Source organism: Lonchura striata, chromosome 11 (assembly GCF_046129695.1).
Source record: "Lonchura striata isolate bLonStr1 chromosome 11, bLonStr1.mat, whole genome shotgun sequence".
In the NCBI taxonomy this organism is placed as follows: Eukaryota; Metazoa; Chordata; class Aves; order Passeriformes; family Estrildidae; genus Lonchura; species Lonchura striata.
The window spans coordinates 8176703-8195114 of NC_134613.1; positions in this window are offsets into that span (position 1 = coordinate 8176703).

The window sequence follows — 18412 nt, forward strand, 5'->3', positions numbered from 1 at the left end:
ACTATTTTAATAATTACACTGGATAGCTTAGACAGATATATTGAAGGCATTTATAAAAGTGACCTTTATAATAAGTCAAATTTATCCTTGGTAGGTAATACTAAGCAAGGCTCTGCTCTGCCAGTATTCCTTTAGCATTGCAGGTGGGGCTGGTTCTGAGTGCTCTCATAGCCCTCATTGGCCCTGACCAGCCTCACCTGGGGCCTCCACCCACACCCCTGCCCACATGGCCCAGGTGCTCAATGTAAGATCAGCCCTGGGCCTGGGGCTTTTTGGCTCTGCTTTATTGATGCAAGTTTCTCTAGAAATTTGGATTCTGTGTTGAACTTGTCTGCTGTCCTAATATCTGTCTTGTAACTCTTGTTTGCGTGCTGTAGGGTGGCTTCTGAGTTTTTCTTGTTTTGCTGGGAGCGGTTTTGGTTGGGTTTTTTTTCTTTGTTAAAATCCTTGGGCTAGGGAATATTGCAGTTTCTTGGTGTAACTGGTTCTGGTACTCTACTAGTCTTACTAGGAATTTTCTATGAGGACCCAGTCCAAGTTCATGGTGCTAAGTCACATGGGTTCTTTTTGTTCTGCTCCCTCTAAGTTACAATAAGCAAGTGGGTTGTAATCTAGACTTCATATTCTTGAAGTTGTAACTTCATCATTTGAAAGTTTTTCTTTGCTCTGCTTGACACCTATTTAGGTGTTCATAGACAGATTACTAATTTTTTTTGGATTTTTGTACTCTTCTCTGGATCGTTGTAACTTTATGCTTTTCAAAGTCCATTGCTGCCCTCTCCAGTGTCTTTTTAGCTTTAATTTGTGAATCCAATTAGCTCTCTAGCTGATCTCTGCTCTTCTGATACTCAGCTGATTAATTTCTAATTTGTATTTGTATTTAAGCTTTTAATTTTCTCTTTGAGCCCTTCTTTACTAACTGAGTTCACTGACAGTGGAGCATATCTTCAGATTATCTCCCATCATTCTGGATTCTTTCATGTCTTCCTCAGTACTCACAGGTATTTTTAACTGCAAAATTGGTGTCTTTTTGATCCATGGTGCCTTGTATTGTGAGCAGTTTGTGGGCTTTATGAAGATTACATTATCTCTGCTGCCTTGAGGCTTATTGCTGTCCTCTGACTTTATCAGAGTTGTAAAAATCTCCTCCTTGGGCAACATCCCAAGACCTCCCTGAGCTGAGGGGCAGTGGCAGCAAAACCCCCCTGTGCTACAGGTGGGCAGGGCATAGGGGAAGGAGGATGGTTCTGATTTTCTTCCCCATTGCTCACAGCCACTGGTAGCTGCCAAATATCCACCAGCAGGTGTGAAATAGCATGTGCCACATGTTGCGTCCAATATTCAGTGAAGGCCTTGCATGTGTGAGAGGGAAGTGAATTTGTGGGTGACAATTTTGCTGCTTGCCTGGTGTAAATACTGCTTTCCTTTTTGGCAACATCCACTGTATTCAATGCCACTGCACTCTACAAAAACCACAGCATTACTGTGCTACCGCAACCATGTTCTTAACTTACATGGGCTTTTTTATTCTTGTAATAATTGGACCTATCTGTAAACTTTTCACTGGTCCTGCTAAAGATCCAGTTCTGTAAGGAAGTAGGTCATTACTAAGAGGCATTACAGCATTGCTGAATATTACTCTTCAGATTTGCCCAGTAAATTTCAGAAATTATTTTATTATAAAAAATTTTATTTGGATGTCAGTCCTTAAAAAAGGTGTTAAATAACTGAAGGGATCATGTCCCTCTCATTTTATGGTAGAGGATTACAGTATTCTAGGGAATGCACAGCAGTGTAGCAGTCTTGTCATAATCAAACAAATTTTCCTAGCTCTACTAATTCTAGTTATGATGAGAGGACAATGCATTGTCTGTTAAAGCAGGATCAGCTGATCTTAGAAAATTAATTTTTTAGCTTTTTTGTTACAAAAATACAATATGGAAAAGAAATTATATTTCACTTTTATGTGGGTTATAGCTGCAAAAAAGTTATCAGCTATTTCTAAATGAGAAAATAAATTTACGGAGTTGACATTATTGGTAAGGAACACTTAAGACCAAAACTGCAGAAAACAAAGAGGGTATTTTGGTACCTAAACTTCAAGGGAACTGCTGCAAGAGAATAAAGGATAGGATTTTAATTCAGATCTAGTTACCACAGAAAATGTCAGTCAGAGCAAAGTTAATGGGACACAGGTTTGGTGGTGTGGGAGCTCAGGAGATTTAAGAACCAGAGTAACATCCCACACAGTTGTGTCTGACACAGCACCCACAGTGGCAGGGTCTTAAATTGATCCTGTATTCAATGTGTCTGGCTGCCTTTGAGCAGCCAGATTTTCTGATTATTTCCATCATCAGAAAAGTTCTGACTCCCTACCAGTAGGGTATTTTTGGAATGCTGTCCCTCAGAAGGCAACCCAATTTGCCTTTTAGTTATACACCTCTGTGGCTTCTGATAAACACATTAATGCTTCTGTTTGCAGCTGAGCTACATTCTGGTCTGATGAACACCTCCTGGTTTTTAAGAGTGATGGAAAAAGGATCAGAAAATGAACATGAGGACTGTTGTTCACAAGCCCACATCCATCTAAGTGATAATTCTCAATATGAACAGTAAGTAATACTGAGTCTTTAATACAGGGATTCCTGAGTAGCAGTAGACATGCTTTGCTAGGTTTGTTTTCCAAAACACCTACTGAATTAGTATTGATTTTCAGAAGTCTGACCCTCTCTTGTTTTCTTGTCTGTATCCAGAACATAAAGTCTGCTGTACAAATTACACATGAAAATACTTTATTGCAGTTCTAAAAACAGAATTCAGCCTTCTAAATTGCTTGGCTATTACATGGTGTGATCTAAATTGGATGTGACTTGTATGGAATTATGCTGAACTTTTTGCTTTGTCTGAAATTCATATCATGCAGCAATAGTGGGTATTTTTTCAATTGTCTGTATTTTCAGGATGCTGATAAAGCACTGGAACAATGCCAGGTATTTTAGGAAATGCATTGCTGTTTCCCTGGATCACCAGATGTTACAATACATTAACTCTTTTTCTGGAATAAAGAGCAATTTTTATTGTGCTTCTTTAACTAGGGTGATTCAGTGGTAGACAAGATTCTTTACCTTTAAAATGAGAGATGTTGTTAGCACCTTACCCTAATACTATATTTTATCTAAATTATTTGTTTGAAGACATGTAACTCTGTTTCCTTTTCCTTGTATAATCTCCTTCAACGCATGGTGAGAACTGTGCCTGATTTTTATCTAGTTGTTCTATTGTTCAGAATTATTGGCTATTTATGATTTTTAGCAAAGAAGTCTTTACAAACAATGAAACCCTGACTTGCATGTATTTAAACAAATCCAACATGTGCATTGAATCTGTGTGGTACCAGAGGACAGAGCTGTAGCTGACAAGATTATTTCCTGCTGGAGTTTTGCCAAAGAAAAAATTGGTGTTATTTGCACTATTCTTTATTGCGAGTCTCCTCTAATGTGTGTGTTTAATAAAACAAACATCTGGGCCCATAGGGTAAACTCTGTGTGTACCAGCAGTGTAACTCTTCCAAATCAATTTTTATTTGCAAGCTTTTTCACTCAAGCAAAACCATCCTGAAGTATCTGCTTTGGGGCCATGTACTACTTTAACACTACTTGGGTGAGGGTCTGTAGTGAGGCAGAGTCCCCAGGCAGATGCAAGGGAGAGCTGCTTTATTGCAAGAACCAGGCCTTTTTAAGCAGTTAGCTCATTATCAGTTACACAGTTTTAAAGCATAACAAACATAATTCAACCAACCACCATACATCATGATGTGAACACATGGTGGTTATATAACTTGTTTTTCTACCCCTAATTTAGCTGAGTCTCTTTCCCACAGTCCTTTTCTACTTAGACAAAGTAACAGGTCTGAGCCATGATTTTACAAGGCCTTCCTTTTGTAAAGATTTTCTATCAGTAACACGTGGGGTTTCAGGAGCTAAAGCATTAGATAAGCTTTGTTCCTTCCTCTGCTTCCCATTCAGTTGCTGTTCTCTTTATGGCCACACTGGGATTTCCATGGCATGGCCCCAGGCTTCTGCAGGCAGCCAGCAATGCTGTGTCTATTGATCTCCTCTGGAGAGTCAAGGAATGAAATCACAGGAAAATGGAGCTGTGTTTTGGGATGGTTACTTCTAAGATAAGGCATGTGGTAGGTCAGAGTACAGGAAGACGTTTGTCATCTGTGCTGTCAGGAAGCTGCTTACATTGATTCCTCAGTCTGTTTCTTCCTGACTGTTTCTGCTGCTTTCCCTTGTCCTTGTACCTTGATGCTCAACAGCTGGAGCGGGTGCTGCACTCAGGTGTAAGGTGAGCACTGAGCTGTGAGCAGGGGCAGGTGGGCTCACGTGTACTGCACAGGCTTGTGAGTCTGGCCTTTTCCACAGCAAAAGGGAAGCCCTGCCAAGGGCTTCTGCTATAGCATTTACTGGCCTTAGTTTAACTTTTCACACACTGAGAAAAGTACTGAGATTCTGTCTTTCTAGCTATTTCCATTCCTGTTGGGTGTCTTGGTTTGTTTTTTTTTTTTTGTTGTTGTTGTTTTTGGGATTTTTTTTAGGTGAACCAAATCCTCAAACCTGTTCAAATAGTAGTAGGAAATTTTTTTTTTCCTTTTTGTTAAGCAGTATATGTACATAAAAGCATAAGTTTAATGTAGTAGAAATATACCAGTGCTTTTGCTCAATGGTATTTTACTATATTGCTGAAAAATACTAAAATCTGAGGGGAAAAATGGTGGGGGGCCCCAAAAGATAAGCAAATTTCTTCCTTATAGCTGGTGGCAATGTTTCGAACAACCTTGAGCTCTGAAAAGGATTGCAGTATATGGGTAGAATTTTGCTCCATAAACAAAGTGGTTGCATAAAACTAGATAGTCAGTGACTTGGAGGATAAAAGGAGTTACCATAAAGAAGGCAGTAGATTTTTGAGAATCTGTCTTCTACAATAAAGTCTTAGGTCAGTTTATCCAATGCTATCTAAATGGGTGAAAAATGCAACATTCTAAAAACCTGATGAAGTAGATCAGCTTTTACAAGGTCTGTGTGGGAAGAGAAGAGCCACTTCTGCCATTAAGTAGGAGACTATAATTATACATAATTGATAATTCTGCATAATGTGTCTTAAGGGTAAGTGTGCAAATGGAGTCCTTGTCTGGCAGTGCTGAGCAAGCAACCTCTACCTTTGTGCATCAGGGTGGCCTGGATTTAACTGAAGTGATGTCTAGATCTTGCAGCATTCTTGTTTGCAAAGGCATTTTCTAGACATTTGTGCTAATGCTCTTATTTCTGTTTCCTGTTCTAATCAGAGCACATCATTTTGTTCATGCATATGAAACCAGGTTTATAAGAATAACAGTCTCAACCAAATGATTAATAATTTCTGATTGCAATTGTCAAGTTCATATATAATCATCTTTTTAGCCATGGGAATAGCAAATTAATTTTCCCTCAGTAAAATGAAAAATTTGTATTCTTTGTATGAGATCACAGACAACACATAATTAATAGAATATTCCATGTAATTTATATTTCTATAAAAATAGATCAGTGCATCCTTTTTGTGTCCTATGAATCCTTATCTTAGACTTTTAAAAGTAAGTTGCCTTTTCTGTAACTTCTTTGATAAATGTCTTGATTGTTGTCATCTTTTGTTGATGTGTTAAGTCAATAATGATTAAACAACTTTTTTAAAATTATAACAGCAGTTACTAATGAGAGCTGTACTACTTCTGGCATGCCTGAGCTCTGGGGGGAACATAAATGCAACAGCCATGACTCGATTTTATGGTCTGCTGTGTGACACTTTTGGACTTTCTGGTTTTGGGGGACATTTTAGCTCTCAGGCTTGGCTTATGTTCAGTTGTCCCATCTCCTGCTGGGTGGTGGGAAGTCAAGGGTGGCTGGCACTGCTCCTCCTCCCACGCTCTGCTTTAAGCACAGGTCCCTTGTATTTCTCTAGGGAGCCACACTGGCAGCCCCGTGCTGCCATCAACCCCCTTCTCGGGACATTATTCCCTGGAAGGGGCCGTGTCCATTGATTTTCTGCTGCTTGTAATGCAAATGAGGTGAGGTGCCCTGGAGCACCTAATGTACTCAGCTATACCACTAGAACAGGGCTAAACATTCCCCAACATTTCTTTTTCATTTTAGAGATCTCGTAACAGAAGAGTCTTTAAATCAACTAATTGTAATCAGGGCTTGTGTATTTGGCAGTTTTCCCTTACTCCCTGACCAGCTTTACTGTTTCTGCCAAGCCACCCTTTCCTTCCCACAGCTGAATGCTTTGCAAGGCTGGGCCTGAGACAGCTTGTCTCAATTCTGGAAAATGGACCCATGGATTTCTTCCCACAAATGTAATGAAGTCTACAAAATTATTTGCTCTTTTTGCATTGTATTTATGACCTTAAGAGCAAAATTCACTGTTTAAGTGCAGACCTGCATTCCTTCCAGAATGGGTTAGTCTTCATTGTGCTATATGCTCCTCCTCCTTATCTTGCAGGAAGGGGGAATGAGAGATCTGGAGCTTTTGTGTGGATAAATCCCTGATGCTTTACTTGCTGGAATGTATTGCATATGTACATGCACTATTACACATTTTGTGGTCAATTGCTTAGAAGAAATGTATCCCAAAGCAAGGGAGCAGTACAAGTTCTCTTGTATCACTTTAGCCTTGTGCTCATGAAGTGGGTTGAAGGATTTCTTAAGTGTGGTACATATTTTTTAATTATGAAGCATGAACTGAAATTTCACTGCGGTGTGTATCCTAATGGGAACTTGGTGTCATTCTAGGGTTTTACATGTCGTTCTGCACCCTGCATTGTGCATAGCTAGCTTTAGAGTTTGTATTTTTTTCAAGTACCTCTGCAAAAATTTGATCATTCAAATAAAGCACAAGAAAAGTTATTTGCCTTCTGAATGCAGTAGGTGTCTGTGAGCATGTGTGTGCATGTACATGCCTACCTCATTTACCAAAGAGAAGCAATTAGTAGTGACCTTGGCAATTTGGGCAGAGTTTTTTCTTTTATTTTAACATAATGCAGCAGATTTCAGTAAGAGCTAAACTCAGGGTGGGAACTGATACGTACTGCTCATAATTTTGTTTCAACTTTGCAGGCAAGGTTATTGATAGATAAATAATTTCTAGTGAAGTGAAAGTATATGCATAGGCAGGAATCATAGACAGTTGATTTTGAGGTTTTCCTTTACTTTTGAATGAGACTAATCTCTCCGTGCTGGGCAGGGCCAGATCCAGGCACAGGCAAAGGAGGCAGCAATAGGGATGGCAGAATGGGCTCTGGCAAGGCCCTGAAAACCAGCCTGGCAGCTGCTGCTGCCAGGAAAGGGGATGGGAATGTATGAAACAGCAGCCACTTCAGGAAAAATGGGTCATGTGAGCCTTTGCTGGATCCTGTTCACTTTTCTGTGGCAGAAAAAGCCAGCTCTGTGTGCAATGTGTGCACTTCATCCTCAGGGCAGCACAGGGTAGTTTGCTCATGCTCATAAGAAGCCTTGGGCCAGCTCTGGTGGTTGGCTTGCATTCACTGTGTCTTCCAAATAGAATGCATTCAATTAGCCACTTCACAAATCAAACAGATACTGCTTTAAAAACAACTGTCAGGGAAATCTATTGATGAGTAGTGGCAGACACCCATGGATATTTACAGGCAGACAAAAACTTAGACCCACATGAAATGAAGTATGAAAGATGAGCAGAACTAGTGAGGAGAAACTCACCTGTTCCAGCAGAGCAGCAAGTTGTGGGCTCTTATGTGGTGCGCAGACAGAAGTGGCAAGATGGAGAAATGCAGGAGAGTGCTCCCGGTGCCAGAGGTGTGGAGAATGCTCTTGGGCTTTTGTGAGCCTTTGTGAAGGGGCCTAGAAGCAGCCTGTTCTGAAATGGTGGAGGAAGTGAGGGATAGAGAGTAAGTCTATGGGATAAAGAATTGGTCTATGAATAATCAGTCATTAATAAATGTTACTTTTACTTTTCCACAATTCTATCCAGAAGAAATTGTAATAATGTCTCCAATTGTTCCTGAGTCCAATGAGTAACTTTCTCCAGTGGCACACTTCCAACCATTTTTGTCTTCTGAGCTTTCCGAGATGGAATACTCTTCCCTTGCCCAGAAGTGTCATCTCTTTTGTGGCCACTAAACTGGATTTCCACGTAGGAGTCTAGACTGTAGATTCTCCCAAATATCTAACTAAATGCAATAGAGGCTTACTTAGACCATATTAGGTGCAGCCACCTCTGTGACACAAATACTAATGGATTTGTACAGCACTCAGTATCTGGGGATAACTCATCCATGCAGTGAAGTGTCAATTGATCTACATGTTACAATACACAAAACCCCCCTACTTTGATAAATGTATTTTTCACAGAGCTTCAGTAACTATTGGCATCTTTAGATCCTTTTAGTATTTCTCAGAATTTCCTTGCATTGCCTCTTTCTACCACTCTGACAAAGCTCTGTGTGTCAGATTGTTTTTCTAGGCCCTGATTCAGCAGCCAGCATCAGGATTGAATGTCTCAGCAATAGCAGCATATTCAGAGTTGTGGCTGTAGCGACAGTGAAAATGAAAAACTGTTTAGGTCTATAGTGGCATCCATTTTCTTGGAGGAAAAACAGTCCAATGGGCAAGGATCAGTTTTCACCTAAAAAGGCCAGTAAAACCCTGCTGCAATTTTGAAATAGCTCAAGTCCTGCTAGTCTGTGTCCTATCTGTGAAAAAGCTAGTTTTTAACTGATTGATCCTGCACCTCTTGAAGCTTATGGCACAAATCCTGCTGGAATCTGTGGGGCAGGATTAGGCATTGCCACAGCTTGCTGGTGAGCACTATTGCTGCACTGACACGGAGAAAGTGCACCATGAAGTGATGAGGCAGAGCCCTGTTTTGTGGCCAATAGGCACTTGGGGTGTTGCTGAGTTAAGGCCACAGGATGAGGTAGTATCTGAACCCTGGCCTGTCAGACATCAGTTCTCTCTCTGTGCAAGCATTTAGGGAATCTTAAAAATGGCTGGCATGGTGCTGAGGCAACAGCTACATCCAGGATGAGTTGTGCTGTTTTATCAGGAGTTTTTTAGAGAACTGGGAGCTGTAACCTTCATGAGACAGTGAACTGGGCTTTTTCCTTTCACTGCTTCTGAGGTTGCCAGGATAACCTTATAGTTAGGCAGTTGTAGTACTGCAGCAAACAGTACTAGACACTACTACTAAATGTAAGCATCCTGCCTTAGGAATGATTTTGGCATGCCTTCAATAATATGTAACAGTGCCAATTAGAGATACGCAAATTAGAAACACAGCTTGCACAGAATGTTTTGTATCCCTTAAATGTTTAATTAAATTGTATCAATATAAATTTATTCTAGCAGTTCTAGTTGGATTTTACTTAGTATTACTTTATGGTCATAGAATTGGAATGGTTTAAATATTTCTTAACCACCTAGGGAGGAAGAAGTATTTCTCCTGCAGCAACAGAACAGGCTCTGTAGCTGTGCTTTCTCCTGTCAGTGCCAGCCTTTGCCCTCAGAAGCTGGCATGCAAGCTTTGCAGATCTCTAAAGCTTTTCTTAGTAAACAGGACTGGAACTTCTTGTGTAGAAAGGAAAAAAAAAAAAAAAACCCAACCTTTTTTCCTAAGTCTCTTATTTGACAAGAGACTTAAGTAATGAGTTAGGAAAAATGTGAGAAATTTTTCTGTTTCTTGCCTGCCTAAACAGAACATTTTGTCATTTCTGACTGCAGCCCAGGAGTAACAGATGAGAAAAGGATTTATAACTGCACTTCATATGCAGGTTTAGGAACCTGGACACCATTTTGTAAATGCTATGATACTCTTATCTTCCACACTCTTGTGAAGTTGATGCAGTTTTGTGCACTTCTGTTATTCAAACACAGGCAGGAGGAGAGGAAGGCTGTGCAGTGCTGCAACTACAATGTGGAATCATCTGTGCCAAGGTGGTAACAAGAGATTGTGTGCCCCAAACACACAGCAGAAGGGACAGCTGCTCCTTTGACTAGGAGAGAGTAAAAGGGATGTCCCTCACACCCTGGGAATTGGATGTGTTTGGGCTGTTCTCTTGAATATGCTTGCAGTGGTTATTCCTCCCTCCTGTGAGGCAGACACTGGCCTCGTATAGGATTGGCCAGGAAAACTCCCCAGAAGACAAAGGTTGGTACTTGCTTTACCACTTTGAGAGTAACTACAGAAGCAAGCTGATAGGGCACTCCTTGAGAACTCAGTCTCTTCAAGTAATAGAGCCTGTTAGCTGTAAGTAGGAGCAGCCTTTTTGTGTTAGATTTACAATATAAAATAATGATTTATATTTAATTATACTTGATGTTCACCCTTGTTGTTCTTTCTTTTTATGTTTTGCACTTTGGTACAGCAGATGTCCATTTGCTCAGCTGAAAGGTCTCCAAAGCTGGGTTTGCATCTGTTGTGAGCTAATAAGAGCAGCTAGGGTCTTGCATTAGCATGGTGCTTTTGTGTTGAGGCACTGCAGGGTACAGGGCAAATGATTACCAGGTACTGAGATAATGCCACCCTCAGACAGGGGGGCATACAGGTCTTAAGAGAGTGTTTCAAGGAGTGTCAGAAAATTAACAATGGCATGTAACAAGGGGTCAATCCAGGATGCAGCCTGCTGGTAGCTGGGCTCACTATTGCTTTCCTGTTTGTAAGATAGGTGGTGTGTCCGCAGTGCAGCCATCTTCAGTGCTTATTGCTTCATTCTACACACTCAGGATCTATCAGGCCTCCACTGGGACACATTTTTCACTTATCTGAGAAAGCCAAAAGTCAGATTTCAAGCTAAACCAAGATGGGGAAAAAATGCAGTGAAAAAATCCAGTGAAAGCAAAATGAAAATACCATCGTGACTAAGTGTTTGAAGAAAATGAAGGCACTTCTGAGTATATGAAGGACTCATGTTAGTGGGGAAATTGAATTTCAAGATAGCATCTGGTTGTATTGCACCAGAATTAAAGGAAACTAAAGTGATGAACATAAATTGTTTAGTCATGATCAATAAATCTTTCACCCCAAACTTTAATTTCAGCTCAGGTCTGTGATGTTCCATGAACTGACTTTCTTATTTGAATTTAGGGAAAAGACTAACCCTGTAGAACTTGTCATTTTAGGGATGAAGAAGTGGCTTTGACAGGGCTGATCCCTTGGAATCTGCAGTTACCAGAGCCCCATGCAGAGATACAGCTGACCCCTTAAGTCTCAAAGGCTATGCTGCTCAGACAGCAAGGAGGGCAAGGCCTAGGGGCTGAGGATTTGGTGGCTTTCTGCACACCCTAGTCAGTGGTTGGAATTGACAGTAGCTTGTGAGGGATGTTTTGGTGTCTTTTCATGAAGTACTGATGTTCATGTTACAATTCTCAGATGGAGCAGCTTGGGTGAAGTGTGTCCTGACTGAAAGCTGGGGAGGGGTTTGGAGAGAGCTGGCAGATTGACCAGATGTAGCTGGGGAATGGTGTGTGCCTGAAAACGCTACATCTTTTGCTGTATATTTTAATGAGAACTGAACAGCCAAGGAGCTGAATTCAGGAAAGTGTGGAATTGCCTGTGTAGATAGACTTAAGGAGTGCAGAACTGTAAAAGCACCTGAACTTTTACAAGTGCAAGTCACATCATTCAGATGCTTTTTAAAATCTCATTTCAAGAGACCCTGCTGAGTGTTTATTCCCATCACTGAGTGTAAGTACATTTTCAACTCTGTCACTGCACACTTAGGTCTGATGTGCTTTCCCTTCCTGAAAACAGCTGTAAGCACTTTTCATTGAACTGCTTTGCTTAGAACTTATTGAAGAACAGCAGAAATCCCAATCAGCTTAGAGCCCACCAGGTGTGCAAACCTCCCCCTTGTGCCAGCCAGCTTGTCCCACTGCAAGGGAAAGCTCCAATATTTTAGTACAGGTACAGTCCAGCCCATCACCAAGATGTTTCCCACCTGCATGAGACCAGAGGTGTGCAGGAGCAGTGAGTATTGAGAAAACAGCTGTAAACTGGGTACAGTTGGAAACAGCAAATATATTAGACAAGGAGTGGGGGAAGAAAAGGGAGAGCATAACATTAGATTTTCTATGCATTTTTGACTCTGTAAGGAGTGAGTTACAACTTTATAGTTTTGCAAGGAAATTTGTGCTGCTTCAGAAAACTTGGCCACGGGGCAACAGGGTCTACCAATCTCACAACTCAAAATCCCTTTTTGGCTCTTGGACAGGTTTTGCAGATGTTTTTTGTGTGCTTAGACACTGCTTCTGCTAAGCAATTCAATGAAGGAATAGTATCCTCCTGCCCAATGTTGACATACAGCACTTCCAAGAGGGGAGTTATGCTAATCACGAGTTCTGGGGTTTTTCATGTAGAAATGTTTGAGGGAAAATAATCCCAAACAAAATCCATGAGGTAAGGTGCATTTTGTTTATACTCACTAGCTGGAATCACATTAACAGTGAACAGGTCTCAAGGTTTTGTGGGGACTTTAATACTGAGATACAAAGTATATTGTGTTACTAAAGCCCTTATCAAAACCTCAAGCAAACCTGTGTACTGGGGAGTGTTTCCCTAAGAGGAAGGAGCCATTATTTCAGGGAGCATGGCCAGTTCTGTTCTTCTGCAATAGCAGGCTTACTTCCCCTAGGATAACTCAGAACTGAGTTTTTCACATCATCAAGTAGTGGAAAGTTGGGATTTTTATCTGCTTTGCCTACAGCTGACTTGTCGAAAGATGTTACAATTAAGCTCACACATATCCATGCTTTTGAGAAAGTTATGCCCTATTATTGATAAAGTCAAGGACTGACTTAGAGTTAGTGAGTTGAAAAATCATGTAGTGTATATCTCTATTTCCCTCACTTTTAAATGAGGTATTCAAGACAGAGCAGTGAGTTCTTACCATATCACTTTTTGGCAGATTTTTGATACATTGATTGCTTTATGATTTCTTATTCTATTTTTTGGGTTATAAAATTTCCAGTTCCTTGGTTTGCTTTGTAAATATTGATAAAAATCATGAAGTTCAATAAAACACCTAGAGACAAACAGTTGTGGTCATGGGCCTGAATAATTTTGGGGACCCCAAGTAAACTCTTTATGTGTCTACTGTTTTACTGACAAAACTTATGTAAAATACTGATTACATTTTCTTCTGAATTTGTTACATGCCCTGATATCCTGCAGAAAATTCAAGCATCTGAAAAAAAAATTCCTCTTCTCTTTTACTCTGAATTTGCAAAAATGGAAAGCAACAGCTGTGTCAGAGCCAGAAATAAATAAAAAGCATGTAGCAGGTGGAACCATGCATGTACATCTAATTGCAAGCTAACAATCTGCAAGCCAGCTACCAAATAGTGAGGGGTGAGATCATAATTTGGGCAGAGAAGGGGAGCAAAAACAATGGGAAAGCGAGAGAAATAGTTTTGGCTCAGGAAATTGGTATCTTTATAGAGGAGAGAAATGAGTGTAACTAAGAGCAATGAGTTGTGATATCCCTTTGGTTTTGAAATGTTGTCCTCTTGACTCATCACTGTCTAGAGAAACTGGCTATAGATGCCAGAAATAGTGGGGAAATGATGGCATGTCTGGTTCATGGCTCAGTACAAGTAACCCTGATGGATTTGTCAGGTGAGATGGAGCTCATGGCTCTGAGGATCACAGAAAACAGTTGTGGGGCTGCTCCTGGGCCTCCTCTCACAGACTGTGTGTTTGCTCACACCTGTGCTTGGGAGGATCAGGTCTGTGCACAGCCTTTTTCATTTCCTCATAAAGGAGCTTTCTTAAAGCACTGGTGTTATATAGTGTAGATCTCAAGTGCTCCAGTGAAAGGAATGTTCAGATGGATAGAAGGACTCGGGACTGTGGGTAACTCTGGAGTCATAATTGCTAGGCTGGGTCAGAGGGAGTGTGGTGTGTATTTGGCAGGTGATTCTCTTCTCAGTTGTGCAGTGAAAGTCTGAAGTCAGCAGGATTACACAGAGGTGAAGCCAGCATGACTGAGAGGAGGAAGCATGAGCCCATTCCCAGCTGCTTTCTCTCCAGAGATCTGATGATTTATTTTAATGCTGTTTTTCACTGATGATCCCCACAAGGCATAATTTGTTTGCATTTTCTGTGATCAGATCAATCTTCCCTCTTATTGTCAGCCATTCACTGATAGCAATCCTCAGTCCTTTCTTTCAATGCTATCTTATTGTACAGATAAACCATAAAGGATTTATTTGCCTGGAGGTCATATGCTACTAACATAAACTGATTTAGGAAATGCTTTTCAGGAATTTCACTGGGCAGTACACTGAAGTCATTTTGAAAAAAAATATTTAAAATTAAAGCATTCAGTATAATAGCACAAGCCCAAGAGTGTTTTTTCCTCTATCCAGGCACTCCTTTCAGTGAGTGAAATGTACTCCTGCATAGTACCGATAAGATCATAACTCTGAAACCATCCTTGAAGGGCTTCTATCAAGGTGTCATAGCAGCTCCCTGTTGCCAGGGCACTACTTCAAAAATGAGAAGAGAAATCTGCAAACCTGTAGTTTATTTTCCAAGTTTCCTTCAGAAAGCTTAATCAAGCCCAGGGTCACTAAGGTTCCTCACAACTTCTCAGGGGCTTTGACTTAGATCTAATCACAAGCAGAAGAGATCTGAATTGTCTTCTTAGAAGAGAGCAGATTGTTGACAGGTGAAGTTAGGCTGCTGCTGCTGACTTTTAGTCTGCCTTGAAAGAGCTGATCCTTGAATGGACAATGGGGGCTGAATGAATCACAGTCTTTATTGCTTTAGGAAAGTTGCTGAGCAGTAAATTGCCAAGTATAATATTTTAATTAGTTAAGATCAGTTGTTCTTCCCAATTTCCAACTGATCACAGTAAATAGCAATTAAGAGCAAACAGCACAGAGTGAGGGTGCTGCTGCCATGGAGCTCAATATTAGGAATAAGCAAAGTCAGAATACTGGGCTTATTAGTGCCTAGGCCATTTGCTGAACAGTTCTGCTTAATTAAAGCAGCAGGGACAAGTTGATGGCTTTCTGATCCTGTCCCTGCTGTCTGAGAGTGCTGATGAGGCAGACACTGCTGTGGTACAGAGTAGAAGAGCAATCTCAGTCTGGAGGTCAGAGATGGGATTTTCTCTGTGAAACAGCAGCTTTTGGGTGGGTTTTGTCCCAGAGACACACGAGAGGGGCTGGTCCCTGCCCTCTCCTGATCATCTGCATAATAAATTAATGCCAGGGACTGAAAGAGACTGCTGCCCAGGAAGTTTATAATTTATTAATGTAGGAGGAAGATACAGAACCTGCTGGATTACCTGGCTGGTTTCGCACTCAGCTCTGAGGATGGTGCTGCCCATCATGAAGGAAGAGTTGTGCTTCCCACAAGTACAGCCTGGAAAAGGTATTCTCCCCTCATGTCCCTCCTTTCTTCTCAATGACCTGTCTATGCAGCTCCTTGTAAGACTGGTTCTAAAAGAAGCATTTTCCAGAGCTTTCATTGTATTTGTTGTTTTAATTGAGACAAAATAATGGTGAGACACTTGTAAGTTCCAGGAAGCAGGAAAGCATCTTCTACTTTACACACCTGCGTAGCAAAAAACCCCACAAGTGTCTTAACAGTGGAAGTATTGGGTTCTGCTTTTGGGTGTGTGAAGCCTCCAGTGAAACATGCACTACAAGTAAATTGCAGCCTGATTTAAGCATTTGGGATGGAGGTTCCCATGACACAAGTGCCATGTGTTCCACATTGCCTGCTCCAGAGGAGCCTGCTGGCCCTGGGGGATGGAGAGGGAGGCTGAGGCAGGATTCAAACTTCAGGCTTGCTTCAAGGAATGAAAGGATGAGGAAGCCAAACAATAAAAGGTTTAATTTTGTCCTCCCCACTTAAGCAAAGCTTCTCACCATGAAATAATTTTTACCAAGTGCCAGAGAATCTGTTATAGCCACATGAGCCTATTTCTGCTTTTCCAATGGGAATGTGTGTGACAGCAATAACTGCAAATTATTTTTCTTTGTGCAATAATATCTGGCCATATGTTTAAACTCTGTGTTTAGTAGCAGTAGTTAAACAGTTTTTTTCATGCCTAGGGATTCCTGAGTTGGAAGTAATTTTGTCAAGGAAAATCATTGCATTTCTGCTACTCTTCTTGCTTGCTGCTGTGAGCCAGTGCTGTTCTCCAAGCACTTTTAACCTAATTTGCTACACATCTCTGGTTGTAAACCATTAATAGCAGATGTTTAAACATGGGAATTCTGGGGTGTGATCCACAACATGCCCTAGAGCTGCTGCTTTTTCCCTGGATATAATGATAGTATCTGTGACTTTTCTTCTAATTTTCCTTTAAATGAAATTTCAGACAATCAATGTCCTCATGGTAACAAAACTGTCATTGTCTCTTTTCATCCTTTCTGCTCCCAAAGACCAAAACCAGCACTTTCACAAAATCCTAAGCCTTTTCCCAAAGTTGTCTGAAGTCTGCAGGGCTCTTCACATTGATTCCTGGAATCAGATTCCTCTTACCAGTATCAGGTTAATTGATTTTTTTTTTTTCCCCTCCACCACTGATAGTCCAAGGGATTGCTGTTCTCCAAATATTTTTTGGGCATTAGGAGATCTGAGATAAGGGAGGTAATCATAAATCATCTGTGTGAAGCTTTGCAGGGTCAGGGCCATAGCAGGCCCCGTTTTGTAAATGGAAAGTACAAGTGGAATGCTATCTCATTTCTGAAAATACTCCTGCAGAAACACAACCTAGGGGACAGAAGTCCACAATCTAGAGATGTGGAAATTCTAGAAAAAGAACTATCCTTTTGTACACAGAAATGCTGAGGACAGCCTAAGGGTGAAGAGTCTAGCTTTGAGCTTTGCTTTGAAGGTTGAACTTCAGTGTACCAAAACCGACATTTGTTTCTTAATGAGATGCTGCTGGTTATTGAGACTACTCTGAAGTGTATTCCACTTAAAGGTATAACTCTGATGACCACATGTCCTACCTATCAAGATATTGTGGCCAATTCCACCAGTGTGATGTACCACCTTCAGATAGAGGAAATGTTCAACTAAATTTGACTCTTCAGAGGAAAAAATAACTCTTCAGTTATTAGTGAGTTTTCTTTTTTAAGATTTAATTTGCAATGATTAGGTCAAGCTGCCTGTAGTAGCAGGCAAAATTCCCCAACCTAGTTCTTGATCTGCCTTCCAAAGGGAATGGGCTGGGGCCAAGGGAGGAACAACAGAGTCCCCACGCACAACTCCTTGGAGCTGGGCTCTGCTGATGGGCTCTCCCAGCCCATCACAGTATGACTGCATGGCCTGCAGGCAGCTGCACTTGTTGTTAGGGCAGAGCTTAGCAACCCTCCTCCTGCAGTGACATCTCAGTCTTTGTAGCTCATGGCATGGAAAATGATGGGAAGTGATGTTTGCCAACACACCTGTTTTTGAAGTGTTAAACACTCCTAGTCAAGACCCAGCATGTTTTGATGAGGTGAATTATCCTTTTTGAAATGTCCTTGTCTTGTCTTGTTGTTTCTCATGAGCCCTGTGTGTACCAGCAGGTTGCTGCTCCAACCCAGACACATCATCTGGTGCCTTTGTCTTCATACATACTGTAGGTGCAGGACACACTGCAGCCAGCCAGGAAATCCTGAGAGCATGAATTTCAGGAGCATTACAGAGAGATACTTCCTCTGCTTTTCAGTTTAAGGTTGCTTTGGACCTCTGCTCTTTGGAGAAGGACTCCTGTGGGTGTGACTGGACAGGCAGGAAGGTTATTAAGAGCTGCTTGTTTAATAAAACCTGCCAGTAAGTGTTTTACAGTGCATAGGTGAACCCTGCCTTACTTTTGGAAATCCCTATCACCTTTTACAAGTTTCTGCATGACTACAGGGGTATTATATAGCACAGTTGTTGAGGAAATTTTTAATATTATTTGTGAAAATCATGGGGCACACCATGTGGTGTCTAACTAACTTGACAACTTTAGGCTTTTGTCTTGAAGGAATATGGCTGGCAAGCAGGGAAATCCTAGGAGTTATTCTTCCAGAGAATAACTACTGACATTGTAATACCTGGTTAAGGTGCTAGTAGTAGATAATTATCCATTTGCTGATTCATATAGTCTTCTGCGGTGGTGTGTCTTTAATTTGATTTTTGTTCAATATCTGTTTCCCCCACCCCATCCCTAATCTCCTCCTCTCCCCAGTTGTCAGTATTCCCTAGCTCTCCCCTAACCCCCTCATCTCCAAGTTGTCAATCCTCCCTTTCCCTGCCCCTTTCCCTGGAACCTTCCCTGTCATTCATCCTAGCCCCCTCCTCTGCTTCCAGAGCATTCCCTGTCTGTTTGGTGAGACTCGAAACCCTATTG